Source organism: Rosa chinensis, chromosome 5 (genome assembly GCF_002994745.2).
Source record: "Rosa chinensis cultivar Old Blush chromosome 5, RchiOBHm-V2, whole genome shotgun sequence".
NCBI classification, from domain to species: Eukaryota; Viridiplantae; Streptophyta; class Magnoliopsida; order Rosales; family Rosaceae; genus Rosa; species Rosa chinensis.
Genome location: NC_037092.1, coordinates 33,142,291 through 33,148,626, shown reverse-complemented (window position 1 = coordinate 33,148,626; position 6,336 = coordinate 33,142,291). Strand labels below are relative to the sequence as shown.

Here is a 6,336-nt window from a genome sequence, read left to right as displayed (position 1 = left end):
TATATAATACCAAAAACAGTTACTTAAGTGGCTGGAACACCGCCGGAATGCCACCACAGACGGTGGTGCACCGCCGCAGGCCAAAACTCAATATTTCACAAAACTCCCAACATCAAAAAGCTTCATCTAAGCATGCTTGTGAATTCTCAAAACTAGCTCAAAGTCAGAAAACAAGCATAAAGGGTCGAAAACTACCTCACAAGCCGTGAACTGTAATCCAATCTGAGTTGAACCAAGTTTTACTTGAATCGATCCAAACAACCACCAAGGATCGATCAAGGAGGCTGCTCTGAGCTCAACTAAGAAGACTTGAAGCCTCGCCGACGTCGGAACAAGGATTTTCGACCGGGTCCGAAATCCTCAAACTGCACTGCCTTCTACCGCCGCCACCACCGAGAATCGGTGCTAGAGGACACCACAGGGACGACCAGACGGAGGAGACAATCCAATCTGGAAAGTTTCGCCGCCCGAGACCGCCTCAGTTTGCCGGAAAAGCCGGGTCGGGTCGGCCGAGTCCGAGTCGGGTCAGTCGGATTATTTCATTTCTGAAGGTGCAGCCGAGAGAGAAGAGAGAGGAAGAGAATTGGGCTTCCGGAAAGGGAAATAATGAAAATAGTAAGTTTCCAACTCGGGAAACTTCTATTTAAACCAAAATGGAAATTCCTTCCAATGGCCATAATATTCTCATACGAACTCAGATTCTTGCGTTCCACATGTCAACGAACTCGTATCGATGCGCTCTACAACTTTTTTGAAGGAAGTTTATAGAGAATCCCAATGAATAAAAAGTCAACCTTTTGAACCCCTCCTAAAGTCATACTTTCCAAATAATTAATTCGTCCGAAACACTTCGAGCGTTCACGAGCCACGAAACCGTCCAACAACCATAAATTAGATTCCGGAAATTCCGCAGAAAATAAATACAAATTTCCGGGGCATCACACTCACTGTCCAGCAAAACATCCAGAACTCTCGACCCTATCAACTTCTCTGCAGCAAACTATACTGTATCACCCGTCTCACTTGTTAGATCCCTACATACCCGATCTAGATCCAAGCCCGGAACAATCCCATTTTCGCCGAGGTTGAGCACCGTAAACATCAGAAGAAGCGAAAACCGGCCCGCCTTGCAGCATAACCGGCGCACCCTACACCAGCAGGAGATGCATGCAGCGGAGAAGACAAAAGCAACACCAAAGTCATCTATGGCGTTAGCCATAAGTTTGAGAATTTTATCGAAGACGGGAGGCCTACGAGCAAACCCTAGCAGAACGGCTAGGTCTTTTTAGTGGAGAAGCATTTTTAACCTTATCTTGTCAAGTGCGGTCTTGTTTTCTTAACTTTCTTACCTTTGTTGTTCTTCAAGTTGATATCTCTAAGATTTTAAAAGATTCAATATATGTCAATATCTTCGTAATCCATATAGTCATGGTCAATATTAAAATCGGAAAAGAATGAGCTATGGTGGTTGTTTTGCAAACGTAGTGATTGATGATGATGTATTCATGTATGCAAGATATATTTGATGGTTTTATAACATCTTTCAATATGTTTCAACTAATATGGTTGCTTGCTAGTTCTTCACGTGGACTGCAATTATTTCATTTGTTAATGACGTTCACATATGATCTTGAAGAAATATTGATTGTATCATGAGGATGAGAAAATATAACCTATACGGAAATATTTTATTAATGTTTTGATATATAAAGCATTTAATTCTTATTTTATTTTTGTGGATTCTTCTTCTTTTTTATTTATTAATAAGGAGAGTATAGATTATTTATGAATAAGCATTTAATTCTTATTATTATTATTTTTTTATTACCGGTTTGATTGGACTGTTTTCTGGGCCATATGTGATTGGGCCTAGGGCAATGACTGGGCCGAAGGTAGCAATTGGGCTTTTTTGGCTCAAATATGAAAATGGGGGCTATTTACTGCAGATCCCCAACGAGAGCCCGAGGAGCAACCTGATGCCGAGGTTGTTGGCTACTGAGGAGACTGTAGAAGGTGCTGGTTCCAACCCTATGGGGAAGGGACTCGCGCTTTTTTAAGTCCTCCAAGTTTATAGACATTCTGGACTCAAGCCTTTGTTTTTATGGCTTTGATATCTAATAACATCAAATCCTTTCAAAAAGGAGGGTATAGATGAAAATTTGATGACAAAAAAATATAGTGGGTGTGCATTAAGTAACTGGAGATGTGTATATAAAACTTCTCGCGCGCAGACTTGTGGGTGATATTTTCATACTTTAGATTTAAGACTAAAATTTTTTGTGAGAATTTTTTTTTTAACAAAATATTAATATCATTAAAATCAATACTCAAGTTTACATACACTTAAATATGGTCTGAAGAGATGCTCGCTTTTAAGAAACATTTTTCGATGAAAAGAGGTCAGCCCATTATATATATTCAGCAAGTAATACAAAAATGAAACACCCCTATGGGGTCGACAGAAAGAATCGTTCCTTAAGGAACCCTAAACACCTATTCTATGACAAGAACAAGCCCCAGGCCGCCTCGAGTACACCCACCTTTTAAGGAAAATAACGCACCTTTATTTCAAACAAATATCAATATCCTCCAAAGCAAATAGTAAAATGAATCCTCAGATAATGTGATCTTTGCGACCTAACAAGAATTTAAACAGTACCCTGGGCCATAGAGGCCCAATCCATCCAACCCCCAATAAAGGGATAGTCCAAGCCTTGTGAAAACCGAATTCAATGAGGCCATAAATGAGGCCCACAAACCACTTCAAGGCCCATGAGGTCCAATCCATCAAAATTTCCAACGGAGGAGAAAGAGAAGCCGTTATGCCGCCTGACTAGACACTATTACCACTTCCATTTCCACCTCCATTACTACTGCCGTTATCTTTGAAACTCTGATCCAGCATAGACCATACCAGATCCGGTGTCCACCAGCCACCCCGAGGAAGTGCAGACGAAACCACTCTTCTTGCACCGACAACCTTCTTGACACAGCAACCCATGAACCAGAAAACTCCCGCTAAGAGAGGCCAGCGCCCTTCCCACTACCACCCACGATGGCTAAAACCGATCCAAACCCTAGCCAGTTGCCTTCAAAGACAGAAGGTCCACCTAGCCAAACCGGAGTCCACCAGCCTTCGCCATGAGCTTCTGCCTTCCCATCACCTTGAGACACCGAAATTGCCCCAAAAGTCACTAGCCACAATCGGAAATTACCGGTCTCCAGCCACCAAAACTCAGAGAAACTCTGCAAAGAAGAGGATATGACATAAGCCGACCTTGATTTACCAAACATCGAAGAAGATGTTGGGACAGTACACCATCGGGGATGGTGAATGGTGCAGAGGCGCTGACGACCTCCCAACTCTAGTAGAGGGCTGCTAGGCATTTTTTCGCAAGTAGAGAGATTAAATTAGGGTTGTGAGCTAAATTTGCTTTTAAGTAACCTTAATTCAGCAAGGAAAAACTTCGCTCTCTAAAGAAAAATCAAAGGGAATTTTAATATACACCCAATTTTTGTAGTAGGGCGGCGGCTTCGTTCGCTTGATGTTGACGCTCGGCATCGCCTTCTCGGTTCGGTAAAGCAGGCGGGGAAGACTTCTCCCGTCAATTTGTGGTGGAGAGGCCAAGGTTGTGGCTCAGAGGTAGAGCTTTGACGCACGGGTGTAGACGTCGGGTTCTGGATTGGTGAGGTGAAGCACAGACCTTGGTGTGGGTTTGCAAAAGTGACTAGAGTTTTACTTTGGTGGCATCGAGTTTGACGAGGAGGAGATCGGTCGCAGTTTCAGGACTAGAGGAGGAGCGAGGTTGGAGCTTTCCTGCTAGAGATCTGCGTTTGGATCGGCGGTTAGTGCAACAAGTCGCTAGCACAGGCTGGTGGGTGGCGAGATGGTTGCCAAGGTCTCCTGCCTGGGGAGGCCGCCGGACTGATTTGGTGGTGGCGGGCCGCTTCTTGAAAGGGCCAGATTTGGTGGCTGGGTATGAGGCGCGTAGGGTGTGGGTAGTGGGCCTTGAGCCTCTGCCTTTCTGGGCTTTAGGGATGCAGTTTAGAGAATTGGGTCTATAGCCCAATTCCCCTATTTTTCTCACACTTAGGTCGGATTTAGGCATTTTGGGGTGGTCTGTCCTGCATCTGTTCCTAGAATGTTGCTATGGGTGTGTTGACTATCGCGAGGTACACCAAAAGGGTCTTAGGCATCAAGATGTTTAGGACATTGGTTCCATTTTCGGGCAGTGTAGGATTAGGGAGGTTTTTCAATTCTGCATTTTCTTTTTCAGCAGTTCCTTTAGGATTTTAGTTTTCAAGTATGGATTTCTTTTGGATTTAATACTCTTCGTAAGCTTGCATTGTAATATGAGGGATTCTTGTACCCTTCATGTTTGACCGAGTGAGGTCGTCATGATTTCGATCAATGGATTAGTCTTCCGTTGCCCTCAAAAAAAAAGAAAAGGTTTTCTAGTTATCTTATTTCATATATGTATATACACTAGTACAAAAATTGAATCAGATGACGGCTAAAAACCGTCGTCTGATGCAGAGATGACTGTCGTATATCTCGCTGCCGTCTGATGAAACATGATTTAGAGAACTGCCGTCTGAAGAACTCGGCATCCATGTCGACAGGCTATCGATAGCTTGTCGACATCATTAACTGTCGTGTGAACGTCACTCAAACAACGGGCAACTTAGGAACCCGTTGTGCGATTGTGATTCAGAAGTCATTTTTTTTTTATAACTGTTGTGTGACTGTTATTCATACAACTAAAATATTGATAGCATCCGTGATCTGTATTACTCTCACACAACAGTTTTTATTGTATGGCTGTTGTGAACATTGTGTATGAACAACAGAAAATGAAATCAAAAATCACCAAATGAATAGTAATTACCAATATACATCTAATATTGTTATAATCCACATAATTGTATTGAAATGTATTAGATAATATTGCCAAAAAGGAGCACTATACTACTCCAACACCAAAATATGGAGCACATCTATACTACTCCACTAGCAAAATAAGTGAAGAAATGTACTTTAAATTGTCACTTTGGAGCACAAAAACACATTTCTAGCCTATTTCACTTCAGAGCTTCTAGGGCATGAGCAACTACATACTTTACAGCTTGAGGATGTTCTTCAACACATAACTCACGAGCTCATTACGCACTTCATCAATTTCCACTTGACCATAAACATGGTCGGCTCTCCTAGCCCACTGTAATAGTTTGAAAATAACAATGAAAGAAATGCCATATGATAAACTAAAACAAAACTATTTTGAAAAACTAACAGCAAACATCCAAATTAAGAAGTTTCAGTTACCTTATCTGCAAATGACAAGTTTGTATCATGGATGATATCTCTCATATATCTCATCACAAAATAGCCGCACTGTTTGTCGTTTGGCTGTGATGGAATACCCTAAAAAATAGATAGTGCGCACCATCAATCAACAACATACATATACTACTAATTATTGACTGAATCATTATTCAAAAGGAAATAACTATGTCGAACACTTACTGCCATGTTCTTCCATTGAACAGAGCTCCCTCCTTTCTTGTTGCGTTCCCTTTTAAACATTGATATAGCACTATTAAGGTTTCAATATAAAGTAGGGCCTGATTAAAGACTCACATTCGAACAGGTATGCTTCTTCTGCCAAAAAGACTAGATATCAAAGCAAAAAGCAATGACTAGCATACAAATTCAACTTTGGTCACTAATAATACAATTATATACCATGAAATCTTCTTTCTTCATCATACTCAAGAAGAAAACAAAGGTTTTATAAGACAGTTATCCATAGGAACCCTTTTTCCAACTCATGCAGAAGCTGTAATGGAATTTTACATAAACAAGGCACAGCTGAGAACATTATTTCCCAACAAGAACGTTTACTATAAAAACTGAGTGATGACATAGAATTTATCAAACTCAAGATTGAGCAATGATAACCACTGCTCCATGGTATAGCAATTATCATAGGTCTGATGAATTCTTTCGAGAATTGAAGTGCATTGTTGATAGGAGCATTTTAATGTGATATTTTAATAGTTAATTCCTCACATTTTGCTTAGTTAATTCCTTAACTGAATCGATTTTTAATTCAATTTCTATTTTTAGGTACATTGGAGTAGATGAAGGTGAAATGAGCGTTAGGTCCATAATTACCTGGAAATGATGGAGAAAAATGGAAATGTACTAAAAGATCAATTTTACACATATTCCTACTCCGGCTAGGAGAAACCAAGCCAAGCAAAGAAGAAGGAGCGGCCGCCTGACCAAATGAACTTCAAATGAGCTGAAACCTTCCAGATTCATTCTAGACA

At 41.0% G+C, this 6,336-nt stretch overlaps 1 long non-coding RNA gene across 1 annotated transcript; it reads right to left on the bottom strand.

Annotated features, from left to right (window-relative positions):
• Positions 1–5,114: 5,114 nt before the first annotated feature.
• Positions 5,115–5,545, bottom strand: LOC121049092. The gene is made up of 3 exons (XR_005799300.1): positions 5,528–5,545; positions 5,327–5,425; positions 5,115–5,219 (listed from the first exon to the last, which is right to left on the bottom strand). It is a non-coding gene; the product is annotated as an uncharacterized LOC121049092 (long non-coding RNA).
• Between the last annotated feature and the right edge of the window lie 791 nt (positions 5,546–6,336).